General features: G+C 46.2%; 1 long non-coding RNA gene across 1 annotated transcript in view; it reads left to right on the forward strand.

Annotated features, from left to right (window-relative positions):
• The window catches only part of LOC148003032 (uncharacterized), a 60536-nt gene that overhangs the window by 21891 nt on the left and 10752 nt on the right, over positions 1–27893 (forward strand). The window contains exons 2-3 of the long non-coding RNA XR_015631927.1: positions 25218–25292; positions 26252–26316. This is a non-coding gene — a long non-coding RNA (uncharacterized LOC148003032). The remainder of the gene's footprint in view (positions 1–25217; positions 25293–26251; positions 26317–27893) is intronic.

Genomic DNA, 27893 nt, shown 5'->3' on the forward strand with positions numbered 1-27893 from the left:
GAGGAACAGAGGCACAACACCAGGGTTCGTCACAATGAAACCGAAGTTGGGTGAAAGACGACCCACAGGACTTGTTTGCATATGATAAGAAACAAGAGAGGGATACAATCTTAAATGAAATAAAAATAATATCCCAAGATGAACTAAAGATCAAAGTGTAAAAATGGAGGAAAAATAGTCTCATAAATAAACTAGGTAATATTAAGACGTGAGGTATGAAAATGCTTCCTCTCCTCTGACACAAGATGAAGTATGATATTCAGTCTTAGAATATCTTCAGGGGTCACAGGCAAACTATGAATTTGGAGTTCCCTGTGCATTAAGGAGTTCACTGTCCCTGATGCCCCACTCGGTGCTGACAGTGGTCCTTGTTTGTGATGACAGCCTAAACCGGCTGAAGGGCAGTGCCGGCCTCTTTGACAGCCACGGGAAGCTATGAAAGCAATTTGAAAGGTTAGGGCTGCTTTTCAAATACACAGTAAGATTAACTTCCAAAACCAGTACTGAGCTTTCAGTGGGTGCTGTGTGTTGGCACAATATAAATGAAGACTGTTGAATTGTGAAACATGAATCTTTTTTCTTTGTGTGAGACCGATTTTCATTTCCGGAAACATGGCAAGATCAATACACTTATTGAAAAGTAACTAAATATTCTGGCATCAAAATACTCCTTCAAGAGCCTCGGAGAATGAATGTCTGATGACGTTAAGAATTCGTGCCTGGGATCAAGTTGGGGCATTTGTTGAGCCTGGTGAACTTGACCTTGGACGTGGATGTCCTCGGGGGGAAAAAAATGTTTGGGAGGTGATCTTCCAGCACAGATTCGGAACATCTTAGAGTAAATTTGGAACCTTCAAAGTCACAGAACCTTAATTTGCACAGATATACAATGTGTGTGTGTGTGTGTGTGTGTGTGTGTATGTGAGCACACGTGCACGTGTGCCTGTGCCTGTATAAAAATTACCTCCAAGCAGTCGAATCACAAGCTATCTATGATGCTCTCCACTCGTTTATGGCAAAAGAAATCCACCCTGTGGGTGGTCTGGATACCCCAGTGGAGAGAACGGAACTGGAGTGGCCCTGGGACCTGGCAGAAACCAAAGGAAGGCCTTAAAGAGAAAACCAAATCTATCCCAGGCTGCAAAGTGTCCCACATCCAAAATATCAAGGAACGCTCTCAAAGTTAAATGGCAGAGAGAAAGAAATTAACTAACCACCCAGCAGAACGAAGCACTTAGGAGCTAAGAATAGGAAACGGGAGAGAAGCCGGGGCAAACCTGCAGGATTCTGCAGTGAGGACAAAGGCAATGGCACCGGGTGTCTCAGACGCTCAGTAAAAATAAACCTCATTCACACAAGTATACACAAGAAACTGGAGGAGTGATTAGGTGGTTTAAAAAGAGACGTGAGAGAACCAGAAAACGAAATGATAATGGAGCGGGGGGCCGTTTGGGGATAGATGGCACATCGGTTAAGAGCATCCGGAGGACCCAAGTTCAATTCCCAGCACCCATATCTGGTGCTCACAGCTGCCTGGGAGCCTGATGCTCTCTTCTGGCCTCCACAGGCACCTGTACTCACACACACATAGACACACACCCCTACACACTGTTAAGACACAGTAAAGAGAAATCCTAGATGACCACTCTAGGACAGATCTCCTAGACTAAATCCACGTGAAGATCTGTCTCTCTAACCACCCACCCCTCCCTCATCACCAGTGCATTTTCAGACACCATAGAGGATACTTCAACAACAGTGGGAGAGAGCACAAATGGCTCGTTTTAAAATTTTGTACTGCACTGACTATCATGTGTCTATGCGCCGTGGCACACAAGTGCAGAGGTCAGAGGGCAGCTTTAAGGAGCCAGTTTTCTCCTTTCACTGTGGGTCAGGGCTCAGACACACGGCATCAAGGTTCTCCGGGCAAATACTTTTCCTCACTGAGCCGTCTCGCTGACCCAAGGACTCAGGCTGTTTTTAAAAATGTTCGACAACTTACCACTCCTTAGTGGCCACCGGACCCCACAGACAGTGTGTACTGTCTTCAGTGTGGAGCGAGAAAGTGACTGTCATGTTCAATTCTGTACCCGTACCAAAAGGGTAAAGAGTCATTTCAGACAAAACCGGAGAGAATTTGGTCTTCACAAGCCTTCAGTCCTGACAGAAGAACCCTTCGTCCAGATGAAGGTGTGAGGGATGGGAAAGAAAAGCAGATAAACAAAGGGTACAAAGTTGAGTCAGGGAGTAGCAACAGTAACAGGCTTGGGAGACACTGGGAGAGAAAACGTGAATGGCCTTCAGTATCAAAAGAAGATAGTGAGCCTCGAAGCTTAGGCTGCAATCCCAGCAGTTGGGCGGTTGAGGCAGGACCAACGTGAGTTCAAGATCACCCACACTTCTCTGAACCTCACAGGTAACACCATGGCATATGCTTTTCTGCACATGTACATGCATACACATGCACTCACACACAGAGATACACAGACATGCCACCACCACCACCACCAAAATAAATAAATAAAATGAGCTTAAAATGTTAAATTAAATAAGACGAATGTAAACTTTCTGTTTCCTTTTAGTGATAATGCCCCGTTTCAACATTTCCCAACCATACTAATTCACTCTTTTACACCTCAGGAAGTTGCCATATACGTCCTAATGTTCCTAATATGATGTCAGGCATTATTTTAGGCACCAGAAATACAGAGATTAATCTACTATCTATTAAGAAACAATAATTATAACAAAGCCAGGTACGGAGGCTCACACCTGTAATCCCAGCACTTGGGAGGCTGAGGCAGGAGGGTTGTGAGTTCAAGGCCAACATGGGGTACATGACGAGATCATCTCAAAAACCCAAAGCTAACAAAGGTAATAATAAATAACGTTTGACTAAGTGCTTGCAGCTCATACACATGTGTTCTAGAACCCTCTCACTTTACAGACATCACCTCCTTTAAGACCACAGACCATGTTATATATTGATGTTTTTTTGTTTTGCTTTTTGAGACAGGGTTTCTCTGTGAGCCCTGGCTACCTCGGAGTGCACTCTTTAGATCAGGCTGGCCTCAAACCTCGAGTCTGCCTCTGCCTCTGCCTCCTAGTGCTGGGATTTAAAGGTGGATACCATCATTGCCCAGCCCATTTCCTTGATTTTTAAACAAAGCAATAAAACATGAGCCTTAATAACTTGCTCAAGCTTGTCACACTCATGACAGCAGAGCCAAGACTTTCTCCAACTGTGGATTTCCCGTGTCTGAGGTTTTTGCCTGTATGTTTATAAATGCACCATGGGTATGCCTGGTGCCCATAGAAGCCAGAACAGGATGTCAGATCCCCTAGGACTAGAGTTACAGATGGTTGTGAGCCACCACGTGGGTGCTGGGAAGTGAGCCTGGTTCCACTGGAGGAGCAGCCACTGCTCCTACACCCCCTACACCCACCCTCTTAACTTCCCAGATGCAGTAATTAGCTTTAGCACAGGCGTGTGACCCACAGAGACCAACAGGCATAGACGCTGAAGGCCTGTTGGTGCTTTTGAGAAAAACGAGCTGTCTTCACGTGGACTTGGAACTGTTGACTGGACTAATGTGATTTTGGAGAGCTGGGGGGGATCTTCCAGTATGGAGTTCAAAGTCAACCTTACAAATGAGAAATTAAAATTAGAAATTAGTCAGGCCTGGGGTTGCAGCTACTGTCATCCAGCTACTTGGGATGCTGAGGTGAGGGATTGGGTGTTCAAGGCCTCTCTAGGAAATTCAGTAAGACTATCTCAGATGAAGCAGTCAAAAAGATGGCTGGGGCTTAGGGGTAGAGCCCTTTGCCTAGCATGCAGGAGACCCCAGGTTCAGTACCACAAGGGGAAAATAAATAGATGATTTCCTCTCTACCTTTCAGCGTAGATGAAGCAAGGTGAAGCAGATGGAGACTACATCTTCATTCCATGATGTGAACACCTGGATCCAGATGTGCCAGAGGCTTTCCCATCGTCTAGGCTTCTTGATTAAATAGTCTTATGTTGGGATCTCTCATTCTTGCAAAAGAAAAACCCAACCCTAGCTAATACAGAGATACGAGCATCCAACCTGTCACTATTGTTCCAGTTAAGTGAGGGGGTGATGGCACACAGGGGCATTTAAATTATACCCGGGACACATATAAGGCGAGATGGTTTTGTCTTCTCCCCTTCCCCATTCTTTTTCTGAAGCCTTTAGCCTCAGAGAGTCATGGGTAACCTCGGTGTTGACAGGGTCCCAATCATTGGGCACAAGAATTACACCCAAAGTCATGAATAGTGATTGCAGAACTGTAATCTTCAGGAAAGGACAACAACAACAACAGTCACTCGGGTTCTGGAATACAATGCGCCGCAGGCTCGCAAAGCCCTTGCAGCTAAATTAAATCTGACATCACTCCTCAGGTTGACAGAACACCATGGCAGCTTTTCCAATAGAATGAACCCAGATACCCGAGGGCACCGTCTCCTGTGGGTCGGAGTCACCTTCTCCACTACAGCTCGGCTAATAGTGATTGAGCCTCCGAGATCATGGGATGGAGAGAAACAGACACTGAGAACTCAGGTACTCACACAGGAGCCCAGAGAAGCCGGGAGCTCAAACCTGACCTTGAGTTCTGTCCTGGGGCCCCCGAAGCCATTGTATTATCTCCCTTCCTCGTCCAAGGTCAGAAGGAATCCACAGGGTCCCCGCTAGACCACTTCAGAATCAGCACATCGGTTGATTTGAGCAGCAATGCTCTTTAAACAAAAGGAACGGCTGGCGTCAAGGTCATCACAGAAGGCTGCGACTGTTCCTCTCTGTCAGAGAGGACACTGGCCACATCTGGGCAGAGGTGCGACAGCGTACTCATTCAGGACATGTGTCGATGCCACACTGCTTAAGCTCCCACCACAGGACACTTGACCCTTCTCCACCGTTAAAGGTGACCATCACACTCTGCCGAGCAGGGTGAGGTCATCTTTCCTCTCGAGAGAAGGGACAAAAAGGAAAAAGAAAAGGAATTTTCTCCCCTTGATAAATCCAAAGCTATAATAAAGCAGAATTTAGATCTTTGGTGAATAATTCATGCTTATGCAAAAAGGGGGGGGATAGGCTTTCCTCATAATTCATTACAACCCAATCGGTTTCCTGATAGAGATATTCTAAGATCTAGAGGTTTGCCAGCTGACCCTAAGGAGTCCCTCTTGTCGCTGCCACCTCTTCAGTGAGCTTCCAGTGGCTCCTCAAGCTGACCCAAGACAGAGACAAAGACCAAAGACAAGGGATAGCTTCAATAGCTGCTTGAACTATCCTCCCTCAGGAGCCTCAAAACAACATTATCACCACCAACAACAAAAAGCAAAGGGGGAAGAAAAACAGAAAAAAAGAGGGTTGGAGAGATGGCTCGGTGAGTAAACTGTTTGCTGTGCAAAACTCCAACCCTCAGCTCAGATCCTCAGCACCTATGGGAGACTTCTGGCTGCACATTTGCAATCTGAGGGCTGGGAAGCTGAGATGGGCAGATCCTGGAAGCTCACTCACCAGCCAATCTAGCAAAACCAGCAAGTGCCAGGTTCAGAGAGAGAGAGACAGCAAGCAGTAGAGAAAGACACCTAACACTGACTTTCGGCCTCCTCATGCATGCACCCCTGGGCTAGTGCAATAGTACACATGTGTGTCTATAACATACGCCACACACAGAACATGAAACCAGGAGCTCAGTTTTGTGTCAAATGCAAAACCTATGGCTATTCTGTTTACTTTTTATGGTTTTAATTTTATTTTAAATTATGTGTATACGAGTGGGAATGGGTGGGTGTGTGCGTATACAGAGGTCAGAAGAGGACTTTGGACTCATCCCCTGGGGTTACAAGTGGTTGTGAACCACGTGACAAAGATGCTGGGAACCAAAATTGGGGCCCTCTGCAAGAGCAGTATGTTCTCTTAACCACAGAGCCATCTCTCCAGTTCCCTGGAATTAGCTCAGAAGGAGTTATAGAGTTAAATGTGAAGGTCAATGCTGTGAAACTTCAGGATGAAATATAAGAGAAAACAGTGCTTACATTTTTTCCATGTGTCTGTTTGAAGCAGGTCTTGTTAGGTTACCTGGGCAGGCCTTGAACTCCTGGACTCACGGGATCCTCCTCCCTCAGTCTCCACCAGTGACTGCGATCCAGGTACAATCCACTCCATCCAGCTGACAGAAGTTCTATAAAAAGCCTAGCACGGGTTCATTGGAAGGTTCTAAGCATCCAGCTGAGTTTCGCGCTTTGACTTGGCATTGAGCAATCTTGCTAAGCTTGTCTGTTATCTGGAATTGCTTATTTCTGCAGATTCTTTTGATTTTTCAAATGTAGACTGTGATGTCATTTTTGAATAGAGACAGTCTTATTTCTTCTTTTATAATCCATATGCCTTTTTCTTGCCTTATTGCATTAGCAATAGTGAACTCACCTTAACCCTTGCTTTAGGAATTACGGTTTCTTTGGCTCTTATTAGCTAAACTTGTAGCAAGAGGGAGGCACTCTCCTACTAGAAGCTAATCTTCTGTCTCACGGGCAACTTGCAATCTAACTTTGACTTCTAAGGCCCTGGGTATACCTTTGAGGAAAGTTGGAGCCCAGGATCTCAAAGTCAGTCCCAAGGCCTGGCATAAGTCTTCTAACACTTCATCTTTCTTAGAAGGAGAAATGTTAGAAATGGGCCGGGGGTCTCAACAAAGCAGCCACACAATCTGTGGTGGTTTGAATATGCTTGGCCCAGGGAGTGACACTATTAGATAGTGTAACCTTGTTGGAGTAAGTGTGGCCTTGTTGGAGGAAGTGGGTCACTGTGGGGGTGGGCAATGAGACCCTCCTCCTAACTATGTGGGAGCCAGTATTCCAGCATCCTTCTGATGAAGATGTTGAATTCTCAGCTCCTCTCGAACCATGCCTGCCTGTATCCTGCCATGCTCCTTCCTTTTTTTTTTTTTTTTTTTTGGTTCTTTTTTTCGGAGCTGGGGACCAAACCCAGGGCCTTGCGCTTCCTAGGCAAGCGCTCTACCGCTGAGCTAAATCCCCAACCCCACCATGCTCCTTCCTTAATAATGGACTGAACCTCTGAACCAGTAAGCCAGCCCCAATTAAATGTTGTCCTTGTAAGAGTTGCCTAGGTCATGGTGTCTATTCATAGCAGTAAGACCCCAACTAAGACACAATCTTACCTCCTCATAGAGGTGCAGAGCTGTGCCATATCAGGCAGGCGAGCACTCCCAGAGAGGGGCTGCTGAGTTTTTATTCTTGATGTCAAGGGGTCTTGTGCCCTACTCTGAGCAGTCAGAGCTCAACCTGACATTTCTTCGTGACTGACTAAATGAAAGCAGCACACAGCTACTTTGGAGAACAGGACGTAACCCCGGGCACATCCCTTGACCTTAGAAAAATGCTGACTCCAGGAGGGGCCTGCTGCCGGATGTGCCTTTAAGACTCTCTAAAGATGGAGAGTCCTTTCCTTTGTCTCATTTAACCCTTTGCTAGAAAAGGCTGTCCATTGCATTTGCATCTCACACATCCTTGATGCCTAGTCCTCGGTTTTAAAACAGATTTATTTTCAAGTCTGTGCACATGAGCACAGTGCTGATGGACGCTAGGGCAGGGATTCAGGATCACTGGACCTGGAGGTATGGGCAGCTGTAAGCTACCTGATGTGGGCGATGCTCCCCGAGTTTAGGTCCCCTGCAAGAGCAGTGACTGCTCTTAACCACTGAGTCATTTCTCCAGCCCTGACACCTATTCCTTTTTTATTCTCAGGATTTTGAAGCCTCGGTCCCAAAATGGAGACATCCTTTGGTATTCAATCCTGCCACCTAAAACAAACAAGGGAAAATTAATCTCAGAAAGTTTACATAATCTGCCTGGGTCATATAATTAAGAAATGGCATACTTTGAACTCAGATCTGTTGGGAAAAGAAAGAATGTCCTTTCTTCTAGACTGTACTATTAAGAAAAGCCGGGCAGGATTTGTCACACTCTGTGCAGACACAGAAATGCAGGGTATGAAAGTATTCTCAAGTTTCCTTCAGCCGTCTAAAAGACCAGACTGTGGCAAGTGAGAAAATGGTGTCGCATGTGTCCTCCAAAAGGCTGTGGAACGACGTTCCTCTGAAGTCCTGAAGCAGGTGCAGAGGTCAGAGGCTGAGAATCTCTAATTATCAGCCCTGGTCCCCTGAAGCTTACTTGAATAATTCCAACCAGGGACCAGAATTGCCAATATGGACTTAAGTTTTTGTCCACAAAATTATCTACTGGTTTTTAGGTCAAGGAGCCCAAGCCCGTTTGCTTCTGTGACCACTTCAGAAAGCCTGAGAGTCACCTGGAGAGGGCTTCATCCTGAGGGAGGATGGCAAAGCCCAAGCAAATGTTTAACATGGAAACAGCTCCCATTGCAACCACAGGGGAAGAGAACCAGGTGCCTGGCCGCCCTCCACAACCCTTGAATGAAATCTTGCTTACATTTTCAAAATATCAATTCTTTCTAAGGGCTGGAACATTTAATTATAGAAAGGTATCTCAAAACATCGTTCTTGCAGGGTTGGAGGGATAACTCAGCAGTTTAGAGCCCTGATTGCTCTTCTCGAGGACCTGGGTTCAATTCCCAGCGCCTACATGGTGGCTCACAACCATTTGTAACCCCAGTTCCATGGGATCCAACTCTCTCCTCCAGCCTCATGGACATGCTTGGGGTGCACAGAGATACATGCAGGCAAAATACCTATATGCATAAAACAATAAGATAATAATAGCTTTTAAATGTCATTCTTGGAGAAATGTCTTAAAGAATAGAAAACATATTTAACAAAAGTCTGCCCCCAGTGTTCATAGTTACACTGTTTGCTTGTTTGTTTGCTTGTTTGTTTGTTTGTTTGTCTTCCCAGACAGGGTTTCTTTGTGCTACTCTAGCTGTCCTGGAATTCTCTCTGTAGATCAGGAAGGCCTCGAACTCACAGAGATCCACTTGCCTCTGCCTCTCTGCCTCTCTGCCTCTCTGCCTCTCTGCCTCTCTGCCTCTCTGCCTCTCTGCCTCTCTGCCTCTCTGCCTCTCTGCCTCTCTTCCAAGTGCATGATTAAAGATGTATGCCACTACCACCTAGCAGCTATACTATTCTTAATCATCAAAATGTAGATATATCTAAAACGGCCCCAAACTCACAAAGATCTGCCTGCCTCTGCCTCAGTTGCTGAGAGTCCATGTTGTATTGTGTTGTGGTTTTAAATCCATTCTGTTTTGTCTTCTTATCTCATCTGTTTTGGTTTTCATTTTGGTGGTTTTGTTTGAAGAGACAGTGAGAGAGAGAGAGAGAGAGAGAGAGAGAGAGAGAGAGAGAGAGAGAGAAATGAGTAGGGAATCGGGAAAGACGGGAGGAGTTCGGGGAGGAGCCTTGACTGCCCCTTCCCTGTGTGTGCCTCACCACCTCACAAGAGCTGGAACTATGGTGCTCTTACAGGCCCTTCCGTCCCTAACACATAGACTGGCCCTGCACGGTAGGCTCTTAGTAAATATTTGGTGTCTAAATTAACCAGTTTTAAGCCTATCTCTGTAGCTTAAACTCTTATTCTCCAAATATCCAACAATACAGCCAAACTAAGCTCCCAGAAGCCAGGCAAACCTAGGTATCCAAGCGTCTGGGGTCGTGGTGCTCCTTGGCTTTCCTCCCTGTCAGGAAACGCCTGAGAGGAACTGAGAGACCAGACTGATGTTGGTTTACGGCTGCAGAGGTTCTGGCTCGTGGTCACTTGGCCCCATGGCTTTGGGGCTGAGCCAAAGTTGAACATAATAACAGAGAAGGTCAGGGGAAGACACACACTATTCCCTTCCAAGCCACCTTCATCCCCTGCTGCTTCTTATTGGGCCTCACTTCCTGGAGTATCCTCTCTCCAGTAATGACCCCAAAATGGCAGCTCTATCAGTGGATCAATCCGATAATGTAGTCAAAGCCTTCATGGTCTAATCACTTCTAAAAGTACCACCTCGGAGCACTGGTGTGTCGGAGCCTTAAGCCTTTGGGAGGACTGCTTCATAATTAAGCTGTGACAGTCCCATTGGTCTCTGCTTAGATGGTTTCTGACCATCTGGAAATCTGAGCACACACTCTGTCATCCTTTGAAGCAGGCTAACATGCTTGGTCTTTGTGTCCAACAGTCCCAGGCCCCCAAGCCTTGTGTTCCATAGCACCCCAAATAGCCCCTTGTGGCAGGGCCCTCAAATAATTTATCAACATTTTCCCTCTTGCATCAAGGGAACTGATTGGCTCCTCTCAAGTCCCCCTGATCACTAGAGCTACCAAGCGTGAGACACTGCGCTTGGAGTATTATAGGCGATATTTGAGACATAAATAAACAAGGAGCCACATGATGAAGAATCAGCCTACAGATGTATGCATGCATGCATGGATGGGCGGATGCACGGATGCATGGATGGGTAGATGCACGGATGCATGGATGCATGCATATGGATTCCATACGGGCAATATGAATCAAATTAGAGAGGGAGGCAGCTATCACCAACTGTTCAGACCTGGCAGCGGAGAAGGAAAGAGGAAGGAGGCAGAGTCTGCAGTTAGTGGAGAGGGAAGGGAATGGTAGCATCACAATGCCCAGCCATTCCTCCTGAGGCACACCACAGTGCTTACCGAGCCACACAAACAGCCAAGTCTACGAAAGCGACGAGGAGAAGCTGTGAGCGCTGGAGACAGCCACCTGGTACAGGCATCACCTCCTACTGAGCCTAGACCAGTATTCCTCCTCCTCACCTTCCCTTTGACGTCCCGTCCCCCTCAGCCCACTCGTACGTAACAGGAGCATGCTTCCTCACGACCCCTAAGAACGCCTGTCTCTTCCGCCTGGTCAGAGCGAGCTGTGCACGCTGGCCCTCTCCCTTTCCCTGAACACTGTAAGAAGGCTTAGGTCCCAGGGTACACCTCTCTCCTGGAATCTTTCTCCGATGGCAAGCCACTCTGGGCCCTGGATTGCTAGGATCTGTAGGGAACGGTACATCCAGAAACAGGTAAATCCAAAAACACAGACTGGATGGAACTATTACATGGCCTATGGTGTTATTTCCACGAACAGACATGGACACTGGTTGAACAGCTCTCTAAAGCTGCCTGATACCAGATCCAAGCCCCTGAGAGCTATCCAGGCACCTCCTGTGAGCTGAAGGGACAGAGAAGCATAGTGGATTTCTAGTCCTAGGATTTCTTTGTTTCCTTTTCACTCGTCTATTAGCCATAAGTGCTGGAAGCCAGTGAGCAGAAAGAAGCCCCCAACAGGGAGGAGCTGGTGAAGAGCCGGCAAACACTCGGTTCTAAACTGTAGATGGGTTGGACGAGGGCCAGGATCCCCCACCTGGAAACGAGGTGGTGATGAATCATCTGGGCTGGCAAGATGACTCGTGGGTAAGAACACCTGCTACTGAGCCTGACAACCTGAGTTTGCTTTCAGGGACCCACCCGGTAGCAGGAGAGAACCAACGTCCACAAGCTGTCTTCTGAGCCTTACAGAGGTACCATGGTACGTGTATGCCCACACCCAGACCTACAGCATGCAGCAGACAGACAGACGGATAACAGATCGTGGACTCATTCCCTGGGACACTCCCATGGGATTGGGTGGGGCCTCGACGTGGAAGCCAGCATCTCTAGAGAGGGATGAAGCTTGGTGGTTTTGCGTTTTTCCATTTATCTTTAATGCCTCCGCTGCTACCATCAGCATGCGGACCCATTGCATGTAGCAATGCAACACTAGCCAAGTGTAGCTGAGTGTTTCTCTGAGCAAAGCCACAGGCTGAGTATCTTTATCCAGTGGGCGAGCCGGCAAACAATTAAGGGACCACCGTGGATGAGGTGCTGGGAATATTCAAATGAATAGGATCCACTCTCTGCTGAAGCAGAGACCACAGGGAGCCAGAGAGCAGACACAACAGGCATCAGTATGGCGGACGTCACCTCGAAGGCATGCAGAGGCCAGGTGAGGAGAAGGCCAGGCTTCTTAGAGATGGCGGTGGACTTATCGCAGGAGAGGGGGCATTGCTGGGTCATTAGATGCTGATGGCCAGGCCAGGCCAAACCTTGCAGTACATGCCTGCAATCCCAAAGCTAGAGAGGCAGGAAAATTTCAGGGAGTCTGAGGCTAGCTTGGGCTACATAGCAAACTTCAGATTGGCCTTGGCAACATAGCAAGACCCCATTTCCAAAAGAAAAAAAAAAGGAATAGAAAAAAACAGAAGGTAAGAACAGCTTTCCAGGAAGAATGGGGGTTAGGAGAGAGGTCACGGGGCTGAGAAAGTGAATGGAGAATAATGGAGGTGTGATGAGTGGGACCTGGGTATTCCGGAGACAAAGCTCAGATGTTGTCAGCCTAGAGACGAGAGCAGCTGAACACTCTTAATGATGTAGTGACAGGGTCAAACAAGGAAGAGTGGTACCAAGAAGCTATTTCTATGATAATAAGGCAGTCTTTCATGAGTTTTGACATGATGCCTATGAAAAGTTTAAGTCCCTCTGTCAAGTAGAGGCTCCTCTCAGAGCTATAGCCCCCTCTAGCAAAGCTTTTTCAGTGAGCTATGTAGGCTTCATCACTGAGTAATGTATAGGCACCCCAGTGATGCCAAGGCCCGTCTGTGAGGCACGGGACCCTTCAGTGAGGGCTTCAGTGTAGGCTTCCTCACTGAGGTATAAGATTCTCTGTGAGGGACAGGCCCCTTCCATTACTGAAATGCAGGCCTTTAGATGAGGTATAGACCCCTCTGGGAAGTGAAGGTTTCTCCACTTAGAGATGACGTTAGTTCAGGGAGTTATAGACCGATCATTGAAATGTGGATTGCTCAGTAAGAATAGGTCTCCTCTGCGTGGTGCAGGACCCACTGTGAGGTACACTCAGTGAGTGCAGACCTCTTCATGAGGTGTGAGCCTCTCTGTGAGGAAGAGGTCCCTTCATGGGATGTGGGCCCTCTCAGAGAAGAATAAGGCATTCTGTGATGTACAGGTTGGCACAAGGAACCTGTACCCATTCCTGTCATTATATCAGCTTGACTTGAGTCCGGGTCTGCCCTAGCACCGGGATAAAATACTCCGCTCAACTCCTACACGTTGGACATTTGAGGTTAACTTTGCGCGTGGCTGAGGGAATCAGAGTGAAGCCCCCAGGACCCTACAGACCCTTGCCAGAACCTCACTTTTGTCTGTCCTGCTGATGGCTTGCCTCGCTCTTAACTAACCTCCTAGCAGAGAAATCCCCATCCCAAGGCCTGCTTCTGAGAAACCTAATGTAAGGCACCTCAAGGAGGGAAGGTTTCAGACACAGCTGACGCCAGCCAGAGCCACACTGGCTTCCTGTAGGGACGCCAGACTTAGAAAATGAAAACACAGGATGCCTGTTCAATTTGAATTCCAAATAAACATTTTTTTTCCCTTCGGACAGAGTCTCATTATGTAGCTCTGGCTGGCCTAGAACTTGCAATTCTCTTACCTCAGTCTTCCCAGGGCTGTGACTAGAAGCATGCTCTACCACGCCCAGCCAATAATCTTTTGTGGCTATTCCCCCTGTAACATTCATAATAAATTCAGACTAAAATATTCATTGCTTATTCGAATTCAAATTAACTGGGTATGCTGTCTTCTTAATTGCTTTTCTATTGCTGTGATAAGACACCATGATCAAGGGAACTTACGAAAGAAAGCATTTAATTTTGGGCTTGCTATTCCAGATGATTAGAGCCCGTGAACATCATGGTGGGAACATGGCAGCAGGCAGGCTGGGGTGGCACTGGAGTAGTAGCTGAGACATTACATCTTGATCCACAACCATAAGGCAGAGAAAGTGACTGACATGAGCCTTTGAAAGCCCACCTCCTCCACCAAGGCCACACCTTCTAATCCTTCCCAAATAGTTCTACCAGCTAGGAACCAAGTATTCATATACATGAGCCTATGGAGGCCATGCTCATTCAAACCACCACAATTGTCTTTTATATGACAATCTTTAGGAAAAACCCTATGTTTTTTTGTGGCCTCTTCTGGAGGTATATTTACAACTAAATTGGTAGAAAGATTGATGTGTTTATAAAAAGATAAAGAGAGGGAAGTATGTTCTATGGAGGTGTAGCCAGGTATGGGAGAAGGGGTTGCCTCGGGGTATAGTATAGAATAGAGTTTATTCAGGGCTTGGGGAGGGGAGTCAAGAGGGTAGTAGAGGCAGGGAAAGGCAGAGAGAGAGAGAGAGAGAGAGTAGAGAAGTAGAGGCCCGCCATGAGCACATGGACAAAGAAAGGAGGGGAATGGGGAGAGAGTGAGAGCAAGAAGAGAAGAGCGAGAGAGAGGAGGGGACAAGCAGCCCCTTTTATAGTGAGTCAGGTACACCTGGCTGTTGCCAGGTAATAGTGGGGCGGAGCTTAGACAAAATGCTAACAAAGATAACCATAACTCGGACCACATATTCATTTCCACATATCCATTATTGTTATCTTCTTTTTCTTCTGCTTTAAAATGAGTTAAATAAAATGTGGTCATTGACCCCTGAAATCCATGAGCACCAGGTACTATACCTACTATGTTAATTGGTTTTCTGCTACTATATTAAGTTGCAAATGTGAGGAGCTGGGAATGTGGCTCAGTGGGCAAAGGGCTTGCTGTCCAAGTATGACGACCTGACTTCAGATCCCCAGAATCCATGAAGAAACTAGGCATTGCTGGCATACTTCCATAGTTCCAGAGCTGAGAGTTAAAGACAAGAGGATCCTGGGCATTGGTAGCCAGCCCATTATAGCTGAAACAGTGAGCTCCAGGTTCAGTGAGGGGCTCTGCCTCAAGGATAAGATAGCAATATAGGAAGACAGTGGGGGGCCCGGAGAGATGGCTCAGGAGTTAAGAGCACTGACTGTTCTTCCACAGGTCCTGACTTCAATCCCCAGCAACCACATGGTGTCTCACAACCATCTATAAAAGGATCCAATGCCCTCTTCTGGTGTGTCTGAAGATAGCTACAGTGTACTCATACATGAAATAAATAAATTTTAAAAAAAGACACTGAGGGGGTTGGGGACTTAGCTCAGTGGTAGAGCGCTGGCCCTGGGTTCGGTCCCCAGCTCTGGAAAAAAAAAAAAAGACACTGAATATCAACCTCTAGCCTCCATGTGTGCATGCATGGCCAAGTGCACCTTTCCACATATACACATATGCATACACCCTACCCCACATACGTGCAAATAAGATACCTTAGATAATCAACTCCATTCCGAGAAGATTATTTTCCTTCACAGTTTTGGAGAGTCCAGTCTATGAGTTAAGTGTCCCCATCGCTTCGGCCTGTGGTAAGTTAGCACGTCACCTTAGAAATGTGTGATGGAACCAAGGGTTCAACTCACGTTCAGGAAGAAAGAGAGAGGGAAGGAGAGAATCAGACTCTCACAGCCTCTTTGAAAGGTAGTCTTCAAGAAATATAAAGACTTCTTCTTAGGACCCATGCCTTAAGGGTTTCGCCATCTCTGTGCTGGTTTAAGTTGTCAACGGAATGCAGAATCACCTAGGAGATGGGCCTCTCTCCAGGCACGCCTGCAGGGGATTTTCTTGATTGCATTAATTGAAGTGGGAAACCCACCTGAGTTTCCCTGGCTGCGTCCTGGATCCAAGCAGAAGCACACATCCATTACTGTTTCTGATTTAGGGATGTGATGTGACCAGCTCCCTCAAGCTCCTGCCTCTATGATTTCACCCACTGGGATGTACACAAACCCTGAACTGTGAATTTCAATTAACTTTCCTCTTTAGGTTGCTTTTTAAAATCGTAGTTGTTATTTAATCCTCAGTACCACCACCCTGGAGAGCAAGCCTTCACTACATGCCCTTTAGGGGGCACGGAAGGTCTAATCCACAGCGCCTGCTATCCCAGTGGATAATTTAGCCCTGGTGCCGGTTCATAAAGGGACTCAAATGCTGTAAATAAATGTGTTCCCATTTTATCAACCAGTGTTCAGAGACAACTCTGTGGTCAGACACCAGTGGAGGGAGTGGAGAAGGAGACAAGACCAGAATATTTGACCAGGGATGAGATGGTCACCATGATGAAGAGTAACCAACCGGCTCATTCATTTGTGTCTGCACTCCTGCGAGCACAACAGGTTTCCATCATGTAAACTCATGGCCTGGGGCACAGGCAGCCTGTGTGACGGACTTAACTAAATGGATCGGAGCAGCTTTTTGGTCTTAGCCCTCCTTGTCACAACAGCCAAGATATCACCAGGCATAAACTAGGATCTGGGCCACTTTCAGTGAAGTATCCCCAAGAGATGTTTCAAGCATGACTCTATGGTGTGTTGTCTTTCGTGTGTGTGTGTGTGTGTGTGTGTGTGCACTCGTTTATGTACATGTTCATGTGTTTATGCGCATGTGTGCATGCACGCAAATGTGGAAGCCAGAGGTGGATTGCTCTTTGCCGCTGTTTTTGTGGCAGGGTCTCCAGCCGAACCTGAAGTCCGCCGATTTGGCTAGACTGGCTAGCCAGCAAGGTTCAGGGAGTCTCCTATCTCCACGTTCCCAGTGCCTGGGATCATAGGTGAACCAACTGGGTCTTGTGGGTGCTACGGATTGAATTCTGCTCCTCCTGCTTGCATAACGAACACTTGACCCACTGAGCCATCTTCCCAGCCCTGCCTTTTAATTCTGTTTATGTTATAAGACACGGTCTCATGTAACCCAGGCTGCTTGACTCACTTTGTGGTTGAGGATGATTTTGAACTCTTTTTTTTTATATTTTATTTTTTTTATTAACTTGAGTATTTCTTATATACATTTCGAGTGTTATTCCCTTTCCCGGTATCCGGGCAAACATCCCCCTCCCCCCTGATTTTGAACTCTTAATTCCCCTGGCTCTCTGCCCCTCCCCAAAGGAGTGGGATTACGCGTGAGCCACTTTACTCAACTTGTTGTCCGTTTAAAAATACTTTTTAAAATATCTATTTTTCTTTATGTGTAGCTCTGTGTGTTTATGTGCTCTCACATGTGTTCAGGTGCCTTTGGAGACCAGAAGATGGCGTCAGATCTCCTACAACTGGACTTACATAGGTGGTTGTGAACTGCCAGATGGTGGTGCCAGGGTTCAAACCTGGAGCCTCTGGAAGAGCAGTGGATCCTCTTAACCACTGAGCCTTCTCTCCAGCACTTCCTTGTCTATTTTTATAAATGATGAGACTCTACTGCTGGCTGTTGTTTCTGTGCAGAAGCCTAAAACATTTACTATGTTGCCCTTTACAAAGTTCTCTCAGTTCTTCTCCTAGGCCATAGGAGGAAAGTCACAGGATGGGATTTTGTGAGAAACTGATACTTTAAGAGTGTTTAGGGGGCTGGGGATTTAGCTCAGTGGTAGAGCGCTTACCTAGGAAGCGCAAGGCCCTGGGTTCGGTCCCCAGCTCCGAAAAAAAGAACCAAAAAAAAAAAAAAAAAAAAAAAAAACTTAAAAAAAAAAAGAGTGTTTAAAGTGGAAAAAAAAAAGCGCCTTTTCAGTCAGTCCTCGATGGCTGCACCAAGCGCGGTCCTTCCCTTAGCCACAGACCAGACACAAACCCTGTGAGGTATCCTAGGTACATGGAAGACCATGTTACAGAGTGAAATACCACAGAGAAACCCATCCTCATGGTATTCAATCGGGAAACTTGATATGCAAAGCCCAGGGTGCTTTCGAGGCAGCCACCGCCCAGGCTCGGAGCTTAGGAGCTTAAGGACCGAGGAGAACAGGTGTTTCGGAGGAGAGCTGCTATGCTGCTCAGACCTCCCTGCCCGGCCTTTGTGGTCTTTCAATCATCCACCGGGCTCCATGGGTACATTACTTGACCTAATTAAAGCTTGCGTTGCCATTTTAACTGAGAAAAGGCTACTTTCAACTGCTTTTTTGAAAGGGAGTTGGGGGAGGACATTGTCAAGACCATCTCTTGGAAGATTAGGACCAAAAAAAAAGGAGACGCTTCAAAGCTGTTTTTGTTTTCCCTGGCTTTGAAATACACAGGCAGCCTGATAATTTTATCTTCCTCAAAATACAGCAAATATAGTCTATTTACTATCTGTAAGCAATTTCACACATAAATTAAAATATGCACACACACATACACAGACACAAACACACACACACACATGCAAGCACATACACACACACATACACACACACACTCATGTGCACACTCACACATAGCATAAAGCACTTTAAACAGCCCCTCCTGTGAGTTCCCTGATCCATCATTTCTCTCCCTGTGGTGAGGGCTTTCTGCCACAGATCGATGCAATTTGAAAGTTTCGGAGGTGATTTTGTTTTTCACGCTTTGCCGTTTGATGAGTTTTCAGATGGCCATCTAAAGCCCAGCTCACACACGGTCTCATACTGATCTCCCCAGCCTTCGGGTGAGACGGCGCGTTGTGAGATGGTTAGCAGAGATAGACCGTTCTATCTCATTTCTCTAAGTCAGCTTTTCAATGAGCTCCGACACAAGGCTTAGGAGACTCATGAAAAACCTTTCTTTAACCTCAAGAATAGTGTTTCCGCCTCTCATCATCATATTTAGTAGGAGAGTTGCTTTTCCATTTCAAAGAAGGCGCAAAGTGCGCCACAAAAAGCGTGTGCAAGGAAAGAGCGATTCCCTTTGACTATGTTTCTGAATGCTCTCAGTTGAAAGTGGGATATGATATTCTTATTTCCCTAATTAAAATTTTTCAGACAGCTTTGTGGCACTAAAAAAAAAAAGAATCTCAAGCTAAGCTGATGGCACAGCATACCTATATGGTTTGGGAGGTAGAGTCAGGCGGGCTCTGAAGCCAGCAGGCCAGAAAGCCCAGTCTAATTAGCAATCTCCAGGCTAATTGAGAGACACTGTCTCAAAAACACAAAGAACGACAGCTGAGGTTGTCCTCTAGGTGTCTCACACACATGCACATGTGTACAAGTGTGCATTTGTACACACATATGTTCACATGCATATACACAAGAAAACATCACATTTTGGTAGAAGATGACTTTGTTTTGTCTCTTCAGACTTTTGCTATATATATAGCTCAGGGTGGCCTTGAACTCTTGGCTTTCCCTGTGAGGTGCCTAGTTTGGCCTCAAATATTCAATTCTCCTTTCTTAACCTCCCCAAAGCTAGGATTACAGGCACGCACCACCACACCCACCAAAGACATGCATTTTTGGAAGGTCTAATTGGCTATTTTCATTTCTCTTTTTGATCAAATCATCTAGTTGTCTCTTGAATGGAGCACACAGTAGGGACGCCGAGACTCAGGGATATGATTCATTCCGTGTATTTGTTCATGGTCTGGGGCAGATGAACACAGCAGAAAGAATGGCAACACAGTGTAGCAAGTGTACCCACAAACCCAGTGTAGCAAGTGTACCCACAAACCCTCTCTCTGATGTTACCTCTGTCCCCCAGTGGTGTATAACAGCAAGATTGATTTGTTGGCCAGCTGACTGATGGATCCCCAAGCTTCATTTCTAAAAAAGACATTATCAATAGCGTTCATCAAATGGTACGGCAAAAAAGCAAATGGACAGATGAGATGGAAGTTAGTTGGCTCTCGCACTTTCTGTCAACGAGGATAAATGTCTACCTCAACCCTTCCGTGAAGAACACATTCAGCCATAGTAGCTCCTTTTTCCAGGCCACTGATGTCACCTTGCTTTTCCCCACTTCAGCTTTCTTTACTATATCAGGAACGTAGGCTGGCAAGATGGCTCCACAGGTAACAGAACTTACTCCGTAAACCCGGTAGTCTGAGTTCAATTCCTAGAACTCACAGAAAGGTGGAAGGAGATAACCAACTCCACAAAATTATCTTCTGACCATACATTTACCATAGAATGTACACCTCACATCACACACACACACACACACGCACACACACACCGTGGTAGTCCCTACAAGCCTAGTTCAGAAGTGACCAATCTCATTTGACTCCTGACTGCAAAGCCAGAGAGCTGTTTGTGGCAAGCAACTGACTGTCCAATTAAAGTAGTGGGTGGAGGAGTAGGTTTTCCTTACAGTATAATTGTAGTGGTTTAAATAAGAATGGTCCCCATGTGGGGCTGGGGATTTAGCTCAGTGGTAGAGCGCTTACCTAGGAAGCTCAAGGCCCTGGGTTCGGTCCCCAGCTCCGAAAAAAAAGAACCAAAAAAAAAAAAAAAAAAAAGAATGGTCCCCATAGGCTGATAATGAATGCTTTGCCACCAGGAAGTGGTACTATTTGAAAGGATTAGAAGGATTAAGATGTGTAACATTGCTGGAGGAAGTCTGTCACTGGGGGCGGGCTTTGAGGTTTCAAAAGCCCAGATTATCTGTGTCTTTTTTCTCTGTATCTGTGTCTTTGTCTGTCTCTCTGTCTCTCTCTGTCTCCTTCCCCCCACCATGGATCAGGATGTGGCTCTCAGCTATTGCTCCATGCCATGTGTATTACGATGTACCCAGTCATGATGATAATGGACTAAACGTCTAAATCTATAAGCGAGCTCCCCCCATTAAATGCTTTCTTTCATGATATTAGCCTTGGTCCTAGTGTCTCTTCACAGCAATAGAACAGTGACTAGGACAATAATAAAATCCACAAGTGCTGATTCTAAACAAAGGGCAAAAATGGAATTCAAAAAACTTAACCAACATTCACCAGCTCCCATAATTCAGAAGCAAGGCCTGACCCATCAACAAAGCTCCACTCTGACAGTCATGGCTGGCTGAGTCCCATCCCTAGTTTCATCCTGACTCAGCAGCTCAATGGAGTAAAGATTTGGACCAGCTTCAGAAAAGTTTTCTTGGCCTTCCCTTTGTGAAGATACATCTGCCACACCTCCAAACATCTAACTTGTCTAACAAAAAAGTCTAGAAGGAGGTAGGAAAGAATGAGTGCTTCTTTCAGTGTACTTTACAAAATTATTACAATTATTGTGTGTGGGACTGCCTGTGTGTCTGCTAATATGTGTATGAGTCTGTGTAGAGTGAGTGTATGTATGTCTATGTGTATGTATGTTTATGAGTGTGTGTATATGAATGTGTGTATGAGTGTATGTGTGTGTATGAGAGAGAGAGAGAGAGAGAGAGAGAGAGAGAGAGAGAGAGAGAGAGTCACAGATAACATGTGGAGATCAAAGAACAACTTATAGGAGCCAGTTCTCTCCTTCTATCATATATATCTCAGGGACAAAACTCAGGTCCTCAGACTTAGCAGCAAGCCTCTACCTGCTGAGCCATCTCATTGACCCCTCAGTGCACTTTTTATCAGAGGAAATATCTCCCAGAAGCCCAAGGACTCACCCTCTTAGTATTTGCCAGGATTGAGTCAATAAGCTTGTCACACACACACACACACACACACACACACACACACACACACACACACACACACACACACCCCACACACCGGCCCTTTCTTTGCAGCATTGGAGGGTCAAACTCCAGCTATCAGCTATCCCCCTCTTCCATCGAGTACAGCTGTTAGCTCGGACCAATCATAGTTCATTCTCTACGAGCTGCAGAAGTCTTCCCAAACCCACCCTGTCCCACCCCACTCACCTCCCACCCATCTACCCCCACACCTTTGCCAAACCACTTGCTTGCCTCTTTAGAAACAAAACAGGAGATCAGAGGGAAGCAGAGCCGGTCACGGAAGAGCCTCTGGGTAATGCCAGCCATGAGAGGTTTTCAGCGCAAGCCAACTGTTTTAATTGTACCCAGTTGGTGGGTTGGGATTGGGGACCCACTAGTATTGCCCCTTTTCCCTCCTAGACCTGAACATGTGACTCTAGAGCTCTTCAAAGCTGTGACAGATAGCTCCGACTTCCACACTGAGTGCCAGACAGCCCTGATCTCACAAACTCCAAGTGGAGCGCCTCAGTGGGTCATATTTTACCCAGATTCACAAAGTTTGAGTAACAGGTACTCTGCCCCCACACTCAAGCCGTCCCTCCATGTCTTCCATGTATACATTGCCGTAGGAAGTCCAGAGGAGCTCCGGAAACTACAAGGTAAACTCACCGTCATTGGGAGAGTCCGGAAAAGAACATTCATTAGTTTCACTCATCTCAAAAGAAATCTGTGCACAGTAATAGAACCAAAACCAAAAAGCCTCCTCCTGTGGAGCTGGGAAACACTTGCAAAGGCACGAAAATAAATAAGTACATTCTAGGTTGTCCTACGCAGAGACTCTTTGGTCCCGCGACTGCCGAAGGGCTCAGCCCTGTGGGAAGTACGCACCGGTGTCTGCATCCTCTGTGGGTCCACTCTTTCAAACAGTGATGGGCTCTACTCATTAGAGGAAGAGTGAGGAAGCCCAAAACACTCTGAGGAAGGCCTCAGGTGCTAAGGAAAGCAGACTTAGGAAGGAGATGGAACCGAAGGAAAAGGTTTTTCAGCATAATTGAGAGAAGCGGTCAGACGTGCAGCACAATATGGCTGTGACCCATAATGCCTGCCTAGACGCACCTTTTTTATTTTTATTTTATTTTTTTTTCCTTTTCTTTTTTTCGGAGCTGGGGACCGAACCCAGGGCCTTGCGCTTGCTAGGCAAGCTCTCTACCACTGAGCTAAATCCCCAACCCCACCTTTTTTATTTTTAAAAAATATGTATTTATTTATTTTATGTAGATGCGTGCTCTATCTTCATGTACACCTGCATGCCAGAAAAGAGCATCAGAACTCACTATCGACGGTTGTGAGCCACCCTGTGGTTGCTGGGACTTGAACTCAGGACCTCTGGAAGAACAAGCTCTGCTCTTAACCGCTGAGTCACCTCTCCAGCCCCAGGCTGGCTTTCAATTCAGAGATCCCCCGGTCTCTGCCTCCTGGGACTAAAGGATTGTGCCATCACCATTGCCTAGATACATTTTATAAACCAATTCAGAAACCAAGATCCAAATCCAAACCGAGATAGAGTGCCTGTGAAGCTATGCCACGGTCCCCAAAGATGAGCTAGCAATGCTCAGCTTCCCTACCACACGTAGCAGCCCAAAACACACAAAAACAACTCACCACTTCTGCCCATGAGCAGCCTGCTCTTGGCATGCTCTTAGGCGACCCCCTTCTGAGTCACTAATTGTTTTCTGCTGTGCCTCATGCCACACGTTTGCCCATGTTGAGGGTGCTCTTTACCTTGTATAGCTCAGAATGAGCACGAAGGTTAGCTATTGATCAGAAACCCCAGGCATGGTGTTGGACCCCTTTAATCCCAACGCTCAGGAACGGAGATGAAACGATCAGTAGTTCAAGGTAGTTCAGCTGTACAGTGAGTTCAAGGCCAACTTGGAATACATGAGAGACATTATGAGAGAGAGAGAGAGAGAGAGAGAGAGAGAGAGAGAGAAGAGAGAGAGAGTTGTTTAAGAATTACTTATTTTATGCATATGAGGTACACTGCTGCTGTCTGCAGACACACCAGAAGAGGGCATCCAATTCCATTACAGATGGTTGAGAGCCACCATGTGGCTCTTCCACTGACCTCTGGAAGAGCAGTCAGTGCTCTTAACCTCTGAGCCATCTCTCCAGCCCGAGAGAGATCTTTCTAAAGTGAGCGTCTAAGTGTCAAGACACACCCTTGTAATGCCAGCTTTAGGATGCTGAGGCAAGAGGGTTGAGAGTTCAAGGGCATCTGAAACTATCTCAGATTCCTCCTTCAAAACATGAACTTTCAAGGGAATAATGGATTAAGGGAGGGCGCGTTTCCTCAGAGCGTACTGAATTCTTGAGTGGAAATATCACATCATTAATATACATGTTTAATATATCTTAATTTAAAATGTTAAAAATAAAGTGAAAAAAAATGGAGCTGAGTAGTAGAGCGTTTGACTAGAATGCATGAGGTTATAGGTTTGTTTCTCAGCACCATAAAAAATAAATAAAAATAATAAGTAAAAATTAATGCAACACGTTGTTTAAAATCTTGTGTTCTGCATGGTTAGGTGGGGGGAGGTCAACCTCCAATATGGTTCCTCAGGCACCATCTGCCTTCAGGTTTTGTTTCGCTTTGTTTTGTTTTTGAGACAGAGTCTTTCATTAGGACCTGGGATTGCCAGGTTACAGTAGACTGGCTGTCCGATAAGCCCTGAGGGTCTGTCTGCCTGAGTCCACGTCCCAGCTGTGGGGGTACAGTGCATGTTACCTCACCAGGCTTTTTACATTGTACTGTGGCTCAAACCCAGGTCTTTACACAACCAATGCTTTCCTGACTGAGCCATTTTTCCAGACCACTTTTACGGCTGTTTTCTGTTTGTTTGTTTTTGTTTTTTGAGACAGGGTTTCTTTGTGTAGTCCTGGCCGTCCTAGAACTCACAGATATCTGTCTCTGCCTCCGGAGTACTGGGATTAAAGGTGCGCGCCACCACCGATTGGCTCTCCTTCACCTTCTCCTTTTTAATAAATAAAATGATAAAGCGAACTTCTAAGAAGAGCAGAAAGCTATACGCCCGCTTCCTGAGAACTGAAGTGAACCAGTTGTCTTAGTCTAAACTATTTTTTCCACCACTAAATGTTACACAAATTATAGCCTAGACATCCAGAGAGCCATTTATGTAAAAACTCAAGTAGAAAAATGTCAAGATCAAAATGAAAGGCTTGGCCTATAGAACTTGCGAGGATTTGCCCCCTCCCCTCCCCCACCTTCATCTGTGAACTCTTTTTTTTTTTTTTTTTTTAATGTCTCCACTTCTTGACTCAAATTCTAGGAATCCCTGTTTTTATTTTTTTTCTGGTTCTCTCCTGCGTAAACATTTCTTTAAAAGTCTGCAAGAGAGTCCTGAATAGAAAAGTTTGTGCTAGTGGGAGACATAGCAGGGATTTTTTTTTCCTCTCCTGAAAGGGGTCCTTCAAGAAATTTCCCTCATCCAGGGAATCAGCGTGTAAACTTTCCCAAGGAAGGTGGCGGGCCATTCTGCCAAGCTCAGAAATGGGTAGCTGTCATCAAGTCCCAGGCCTTCAGATAAAGGGGACTCTGTTCTGCCAAACATCCCCTGCAAGCCTAGACTGACCAGAGATGAAACTGGGGATCACCTTTCCCTAAATTCAGGAAACTCACTCCTTGGGTTCTTCCTTCAGAAGGTGTGGAAGGCTCGTGGCAAGCATTCACTCTCTGCCACTTTGACAGTGGGAGTTGGGCATTCATAATAAAGGGTTTCTTGTTTTCATTTAAAATTTTAAAAAATATATTTATTTATTTAGGTGTGCCCGTACATGGTAAGAAAGACTTGTATATGGAGGTCAGAGGACAACGTGGAGTCAGCTCTCTCCTGTCATGTGAGTCCTGGGTCCTGGGGAAAGAACTCATGCTTTTCAGCATGCGCCGGTACAGAGTCATCTCTCCAGCCCCCAAACCTCTTTTTTTATTTTTTTTCCAGAGCTGGGGACTGAATCCAGGGCCTTGTGCTTGCTAGGCAAGCGCTCTACCACTGAGTCAAATCCCCAACCCCCTCAAACCTCTTTTTAAAAAAAGAAAAATCGTGGAGGCTGGGAGATGGCTCAGTGATTAAGAGCACTGACTGCTCTTCCAGAGGTCCTGAGTTCAATTCCCAGCAACCACATGGTAGCTCACAACCATCTGTAATGAGATCTGATGTCCTCTTCTGGTGTGTCTGAGGACAGCTCCAGTGTGCTTATATATAATGAGTAAATCAATCTTGTGAAGTTTTGGGCTTACAGGAGCAATACTTGTGATCAGTCATTAGACCCAGAATAAGGGCCTGAAACCTAGCACCCTGTGTTACGAGAGCTAAAAATAGAATTGAATGTGGATACCCGGCTTAGAAGCCTCCGTCTTCCGAGTGCTTCTTTTTTTTTTTTTTTTTTTTTGGTTCTTTTTTTCGGAGCTGGGGACTGAACCCAGGGCCTTGCGCTTCCTAGGTAAGCGCTCTACCACTGAGCTAAATCCCCAGCCCCTTCCGAATGCTTCTGCTTCAAGGCTGGCAAGGGTCTCTTGTAGCAGCTCCCTGCAGTAAAATGAAGGGAGCCAGCGTCCAAGATGTAAAATCTATTCCACTGTTGCTCGCCCACAGTTCTGGGAAAGTGACCTAATCACCGTGCTCCTTTCACTTTCTCAGAAAACAGGATTAATTTTAAGCTCAGAGAGGCATCGACATATGATATGGACATCTTAGGGGCTCCAGTGGCTAGGATGATGTTTGCTACACTGGGCTGCTTTTATGATTGTTTTTAATGGGGTTTTTGTTTTACCTTGACACAGGTCTCATATATTTCAGGTTGGCTTCAAGCTCAATATGTAGGAAATGGTGACCTTGGACCTCCTGTCCTGCTGGGATTATCGGTATGTGCCAACATGCTTGCTTTATGCAGTACTGGGGATTAAACCCATGACTGTGCATGCTACGGAAGCACTCTACCAACTATGCTACCCCACTCCTTTATTTTAAAGACAGGATCTCACTATGTAGCCCTGGCTGGCCTGCAACTCATTATGTAGATCGGGCCGGTCTCAAATTCGCAGTGAATTCTTCTGCTTCTGCGCCTCTGTACCTCTGCGATTATGGTCATGAGCCAGCAAGCAGGCTTTTGTTATATCCATCTGGGTAGCCTGGGCTATGTGTGCTAACCTATAATTCTACAGGTCTTGGGGGCTCATTAGATTAAGTTCTTCATTTGATTGGCCCACTGTGGGGTGGGCATTATTCCATTCCATATGCTCTTCCCTTTGTGGCCTGAGATGCTGGAGTGCCTCATATGTAAGTCATTGCTAGCTTATGTTTTAGGAATTCACACAGGCCCTTTAAGCTTCTATCTAGAAGATGCACAGGTCACGTCTGCCAGGTGTCACTGGCCCAAGTCATATAATCTTGTCTCCCCTCCGCCCCCCCGGAGCTGGGGACCGAACCCAGGGCCTTGCGCTTGCTAGGCAAGCACTCTACCACTGAGCTAAATCCCCAACCCTCCAAGTCATATAATCAAGTCAGTCCTTAATAAAGTGGGAACAAAGACTGGGGAGCTGGCTAAGTCAGTAAGCCATGTACACTTGAGGACCTGAGTTCAGATTCCCCAGAACCCAGGGGAAAGACTGGGCAAGGGGAGTGTAGAGACAGGACAGGCAGATTCCTGAAGCTCATTGGCAAACCAGCCTAGCTAATCCTGACATTAAGGTTCAGTAAGAAACTGTCCCAAAAAGTAAAGGTGGAAAGTGATTGAGGAAAGACACCCGAAGTCGACCTCTGGTCTCCACGCATGCGTGTGTACACTCTTGCTGATGCACATATTTCTTAGAGTCTTGCTGAGTCTAATGAGAAAGGCGAGATCTCACTCGTGTTGTGGGTCCCTCCTGAGTGTAGCTCCATTCCACACACAGAAGTGTGCGCACATCCATACTCACAAGTACGTACAACTGCACACACATATATATTCCTCCAACATGGAAAAAGCCCATGAATATTGCAAATACTAAATTCTGTCATTGCTACATGACATCAAAATCCCCAACTCCAGAAGCAAATATAGACACTTTTCCTTCCTCATAATTATGCCCCTAAATGATGGCTGTCTTAATTTGGGTTTTACTGCTGTGAACAGACACCATAAACAAGGCAACTTTTATAAAGGACAACATTTAACTGGGACTGGCTTACAGATTCAGAGGTTCAGTCCATTATCATCATGACAGGAAGCACAGCAGAGTTCAGGCAGTCATGGCGCTGGGGGAGGTGAGAGTTCTACATCTTCATCCAAAGGAAGCCAAGAGCATAGATAGTGTTTCCAGGTAGCTAGGAGGGTCTCAAAGCCCACCCTTTACAGTGACACACTTCCTTCAAAAAGCCACACCTACTCCAACAAGGTCACACCTAGTAGTGCCACTCCCTGGGCCAAGTATATGCAAACCACCACAGTCCCTTTGGGGCT

This window comes from Rattus norvegicus, chromosome 10, assembly GCF_021556685.1.
Source record: "Rattus norvegicus strain SHRSP/BbbUtx chromosome 10, alternate assembly SHRSP_T2T, whole genome shotgun sequence".
Classification (NCBI taxonomy): Eukaryota; Metazoa; Chordata; class Mammalia; order Rodentia; family Muridae; genus Rattus; species Rattus norvegicus.